The following is a 6,367-nucleotide window of genomic DNA, read 5'->3' on the forward strand; positions in this document are numbered from 1 at the left end:
TGAAAAAACCAAAATAATGCAGTTTCTCACATGTACCACAACGTTTGCCATTTACATACTGGAGTGTCCCTGTAACAAAAGATATGTGGGGAGCACCACACTGACGGCAAAGAAGAGGGTCTTAGAACACCTCAGAGCCATCAGAAACAAAGATCCCCAATACCCTGTGGCACGCCACTTTGCGGAATTCCATCTTTCCAACAGCAGTCTGTTGAGGTATTTTGTAATTGAACAGATACCTGCCAAACATAGAGGGGGGAATAGGGAACTGGCCCTTAGAAGTAAGGAATCGAAATGGATCCTAGACCTCGAAAAAAAGCAGCCCAAGGGACACAATCAGGATGAGGAGATGGCAACTCACCTGATAGAGGACTAAATACAGACATGTGGATTTTGATGATTGTTTGTGCTTAACTCATGATGCTTTAGTAATGTACCTAGTAGTATTACCTTGATTTTGTGATTTTATGACTTTAGAACACTGTGTGCTCTATTTTAATCGAATTTCTCTCTTTCTATGCAGGAAGAAATGAAGGGGCCCATCACAGCAACACGAGCACAATCACGGGCCACCTACCCTTTTCTTCAATACCTTGAGGAGATCACCCATGAAGAAACTAGATAAGAACTTTCACAAATTATTATATGACTATAGTTCTTCACTGTATAAGGGTGACTGCTACTCACTCAATAGTATTATGCCTCTTTGATCTCTGGCCCACTAGGGCGCAAGCTCCACCTTAAGTATTCCCACTAATGGGAACTTTAGGATGGCAATAGATCAAATACTGATAGATGCCGCCACTGCGCGCCAAAGCAGACAACTACACATACCTGCTAGGCTTGCACGCCACTTGGCGCTGATTTGTATATGTACATACAACTACCTTAAACACTTGCCTGCGCTAGTAGTAAATCCTTAAAGGCAACTAACGGGAACTCCACGCTGCCTTTCTGCGCGCACTATTATGTAGCCGCACTAACCTAACAGACTCGCATGCCACTTGGCGCACCACACATGTGTATAAACGAGTACTCGAGACATTTGTCAGTTTCATTATATATAGAGCACTGTGACTATATAGTGAACCAGTACAGGATTGTCAGGTCCACCTTGCCACCAGGTATCCTATGTATATGTATGTACAACCTGCTTTCAAAATCGGATCACAGAAATCTGTTGGTATTCACCATTTAATACGTTATATGAATCAAATATGACATGTTCCAATATGGCTGCCACCCAAACATAGAGGTACTATCACAATGGGAGTCCCTTGTCTATGTTGAGCTTTTGAACTGTATGTAATGCACTGTGTCACAAGCGTTAGACGTGTGATCAAGAGAGTTCACTCATGTACCGCGTAACGCCGGAATAAAGATCGCTGGTTGATTTACCCTTCTGAGAGCGCGCTTCACTTTGTAAACTGGAATAAAACTTTACGCCGGCTGTGGCTCTACCGGCCCTGCGCGCCACCAGACAATGGGCGGATATCCCAGGAGGAGCTGAATCTGTCTTTGAGAATATATATATATATATATATATATATATATATATATATATATATATATATATATATATATATATACATATATATAAGCACCTTCTCCAGGTTTCGGCTTACAGCCTTTTTCAATTGCCTCAGTCCATTACACAGAGTCCTCAGAATTGTTCAAATGAGCTCCTCCCTCCTAAATAGAAAAGGGCCCAGCTGCAGTTTCTTGGAAGACTTTGGGGAATGTGGGGTGGGTGGAATTTTGTGGATCCAAGCAGATTTGAGAACTTTCCACCACAGAAAAGTGAGGAAAATGTTTTTATTTTAAACAAATGTTTAGGTTTACAAGGGATTCCGGGTAATAGAACCTGGTGAGAGCCAGTCAAGTCAACCCATCTTGGATTCCCCTGGGTGTCTAGTTTTTAAAAATGTATAGGTTTGGGGGCATGGCTAGCAGCCCGGGAAAATGGCCTCAGCCTCAGGAGTCCCTGCTGCCCAAATAACTTCCCTGCAGATCCGCACACTTATCCGGAGGCTGTTACCGCACCCATGCATAATTAGTGGTGTTGGAATAACCCACACTGCTGGTGGTTCGGATGCGGATAAAGGCTCCCAGAGACAAAGACATCAGATGGACGAACGTGGCCTACCTCAATGAGCTCAGCCGTGGACTAAAGTTGGTGAGGTACCGATTGCGGCACACACAAAGGTCCGGAGCCCATCGAGAGCGGGGCACTGTGTTGGGGCTAGAGGGAGACGGCTCGACACGGATTTAAAGCAACGGACTGCCATCTTGACCAATTGAGATATTTAGCGGCCACATAAACAGCATCCGTGACCACGGAGGATTGCGACGGCGACGCCAACTTCTGAGCAGTCTGAGACAGAAAGGGGGCAGCCTAGCTACGGCGCGAGCCCTGAGATACACACCTCACAGCAACAGCCCGAAGGGACACCCTGCTGAGCACTTTGAGCTTTCAGACGACCATAGCACTAGAGGTAGGAAATAAGCCCCCCCAGACTTCACCATAGTGACTGCATCCACTGCGCAGTATTGACGCAGGCGGCCCATTCATGATCCGGAGAGGGGTGTCTGAATCCGGCAATCCTCTACCACTCAGGCATGGGGTGCCACCGCCCGCTAACAATGGACCACATACCGACACCTGCACCCACAGATCTTGAAGGCATAACCACCACAGTGGTGCCCTACGGAGTGTGGCGCAATGCTGGGGGTGAGAAAACCGAAAGGCCACGTGTGCTAGGGTAGCGCACTGGCAGGTAGCGGGGACTACCGCCCTGACACTCGAATGTCGCAGTCCACCGTTCCCACTACCAAAATGAGTGGCAAATCCCAAAAGGGCACGCATCAACCAAAACTGGAGAAATTCACCTACACCAAACCGCTGATTGAACACGCAGGCCAGGACACTACATCTGCATCTAGCTCAAATGACACTGAGAAACACGAAATTACACTGCAGGACATTATGACCACACTAAATAATGTCCACGCATCCCTAGATTCCTGTATTGGGTCCTTCTCAGTGGAAATGTCCCTAATCCGAGCTGATCTCAACAAAATATCTGCCAGAGTCTCAGTGGTGGAAACCACAGCAACGGCCCTCGCGAGCGATACGTCCACCCTCAAGCAACAGGTTCACCAACTCGAGGCGGACAACAAACTGCTGGCCGCCAAGCTCGAGGATCAGGAAGGCCGGTCGAGGTGGAACAACATTTGCCTCTTAGGTGTACCGGAACGGGCAGGTGGCCTGGCACTTGATCTTTTTGTTGAGGACCTTATCACAAACCACCTCCAGCCACGGGGCCTCTCCAACTATTTCTCCGTTGTAAGGGAGCACAGAGTGGGAAACCCAAACCGGGGGCGCCCCCAAGGCCCATTCTTGCCCGCATTTTCAACTACCGGGATCGTGATGTGATATGGCAAACTGCCCGTACCGCCCCTTCACTGCGACTTGACAACTATACTATTAAAATTTTCCCGGAAGCAGTCACGAAACAACGCTGTGGATTCATTGCAGTTAAAAAGACACTCAGAGACTGTGGATTTAAATATTCCATGCTGTTCCCCGCTAAACTAAGGGTAGAGGCTGAGGGCAAAGTGTGGTTTTTCCTGTCACCCGAAGACGCTCCGGAATGGCTGGAGGGTTGGCGCAGGGTCACAGGATCGACTCGAACGGGCGGTGATAGCGGACGACGTGGAAGAAATGGTACGCAGGAAGACTCAGAACAGGCAGATGCAACGGACAGACCGCCGCAACCCAGTGGAAAGGAAAGACCATAACTAAGGCATGGAAGAACACTGACATAAATAGACAATCAGAACTTAATTGCTTCTTGACTGATTCAGCCACCGACTGGCCGATATCTGCAAGTGGACAAAGCGGTGCGGAACAATCCTATGAGGATAGCAGTGGAGACTTAAAAACTTTCTGTAGGGACCCATTGAACATCTAAAACGTATTCTTTATGGCATTCATGATTGGAACGGGTACAGCCATTAAAGTACATGATGTATTTGAGGAGGAATAAGGGGACTGCGGATGATCTCCCCCCCTGTTATGGTATTGGGAAAGGGTACTGAGCAGTCTGCACAGTTGGGGAGGCAGGTAGTTTTAAGTCCGTCATGCAGGGAGGCAGGGAGGAAGGAGAGTGCGGGGGGATTGTTGATTGTTATGTATGTGTTTTTGTTTGTAGGTTCTAAATGGGCGGCGGTAAACTACTTTTACTCAAACACTGCGCATCTGACACATTGCTAACTCACTTCCATCATTATACACACGGACCATGACAGACATAGCAGCGAGGACTCGGCAGAGTGTTGATCCAGCGCCACCTCCCCTGATGCTGACGACTCCCTTGTCACTACTTACGTGGAATGTACATGGGCTAGGGGATAAGATAAAAAGAGGATTCGTTTTGCAATATCTAAAATGATAGGCCCCTGCTAGGCCCCTGCAGTGGCATTACTTCAGGAAATGCACTTGGTGGGTCTATCATGTAGGGCACAGGTCTTCAAACTGTGGGGCGCGCCCCCCTGGGGGTCGTGGATGGGTTCCCAGGGGGGCGCAAAGGCCTCTGCAATCACATGTAAATGAGGACACCTGGAAGTGCAGTGATGTTTATTTGCTGCATTTCCAGGCTGTCTTCATTTACTCTGAAGCCCTAAGAGTGCCGCGGGGCCAGAGGTCAGTGAGTGTGCTGCTTGGGGCTCGGCTGGGCCGTGTCTGGAGTCTTATTAGGACTCCAGCACGCCCGAGTTTTTCACAGGTCTTTAAAGACCATTTGCATACCTTTGGAAACTGGTTACGGAGGCTTAGTTTTTTTTCTTTGTCCAGTAACCCCTGGGCCTATTCCTTAAATTTTTACTGTAAATCTACTGCTGTAGCGTGAAAATGCATTTCATGAAAAGGAATATAAAAAAGGGTTGCCAATGGAAAAATGCCAGCCATGTATGTTTAAAGAGCCTGCAAAGACCTTGCTTTGACACTAAATAGGGTCTTAAATAAAAAAGTATGTATTCATTTGTAATTTGACTCTGTCTGTTCCTTTTATTTTCAGTCATGAAACATTCAGGCAGCCCTAGAACACATTTAAAAGTGCTTTATATTTGCTTTTCGAAGTACGCACAAATAAGTGCTGAAAATAGGGTTTATTTTTGTACCTTCTGCAACATCAGAATAATGAGCTGGCAACCCTAATCATAAGACTGGAAGTTTGTTGCAGGATCAGCACATTATTTATTTCCTTCACCCTTGATTCCCTGATTAATTCCATAATAGCAATAGTTTAACTTATATCTGAAATCCTACGCCCGTCAATAACATGCTGATTAACTTCAAGTGTCTGCGAATTCACCCTGCATTCAGACAACTCACTCCTCATTCTCACCCTTCACTTTCACGCTCAACCTGCACTCACAGTGCATAGTTATGGTTTTCTAGCATTTGCCACATAATCCATCGTCTGCTGCGTAATTTGCAGATAAAAAAATGCAGCAACACCTTACCTCACAGTTGAAGGCCCTTTCTAAAGGTTGACTGGTCACCTTTCTGTTGCTTATTGCTATATGTAGGTGTTAATGTGGTACTTATAAGGGGCAATAAAGGCCAGGACAACGTTAACAAGTGAAAAAATAGCAAAATAGTGCAGTAATGCTATCGCAAAATACGCAGCATATTTCGCCTTTGCTTGCTGCAGAATTTAGTTAGCCATGCTGCATAATTTGGTCTTCTCCTGCCGCATAATTCCAATGGCCCTGTTATGAGGTCCCAGCCTGTGGCAGAAAGCACTGTGGATTTGTAAGTCATTATTATAAAACAGTATTTACATACTCTAAACTAGGCTGCTGCAAAATGATGCAGTGATTGGGATAAAACAAGTTCTTACAAAACATATTTTTTAGTAATAAGTAATCAAACTGTATACAATGCAGACATTTTTGTAAGTGTCTCCACTAGTCCAGATCCCAGCTGATAACTCCTTTACATTACATCTTAAAAAGAATAGATCTTTGCCATCATAAATCTTTAAGCAGATCCACTGGATTTATTCAGCAGAAGAGGACAACATTATGCGGCAGGTTTGACTAAATTATGCAGCAAGAAAAGGTCAATTATGCGGCACAATGCTCCACATTTTGTGGTTAGCATTACTTCATTATTTTGTCATTTTAACTCACGGTAATGCTGTCAGGGGAAATATTTCACCTCATTAGTACCAGTGTAGCACCCAAATACAGCAGTAAGCAACTACAAGATTACCAGTCAATCTTTGCAAAGGGCCTTCCACTGCTCCGGAGCACTTTGGCACGCTTTAAGTAACTTTTGTTCCGTTTGAGCTAGAATCGA

The 6,367-nt window shown here is 45.8% G+C and overlaps 1 long non-coding RNA gene across 1 annotated transcript in view; it reads left to right on the forward strand.

Moving 5' to 3' along the window:
- The window catches only part of LOC146863371 (uncharacterized), a 62,710-nt gene extending 61,350 nt beyond the window's left edge, over nt 1-1,360 (forward strand). Inside the window, exon 3 of the long non-coding RNA XR_014978601.1 lies at nt 524-1,360. This is a non-coding gene — a long non-coding RNA (uncharacterized LOC146863371). The remainder of the gene's footprint in view (nt 1-523) is intronic.
- Nucleotides 1,361-6,367: the final 5,007 nt, after the last annotated feature.

This window comes from Triturus cristatus, chromosome 2_2 (assembly GCF_964204655.1).
Source record: "Triturus cristatus chromosome 2_2, aTriCri1.1, whole genome shotgun sequence".
Classification (NCBI taxonomy): domain Eukaryota; kingdom Metazoa; phylum Chordata; class Amphibia; order Caudata; family Salamandridae; genus Triturus; species Triturus cristatus.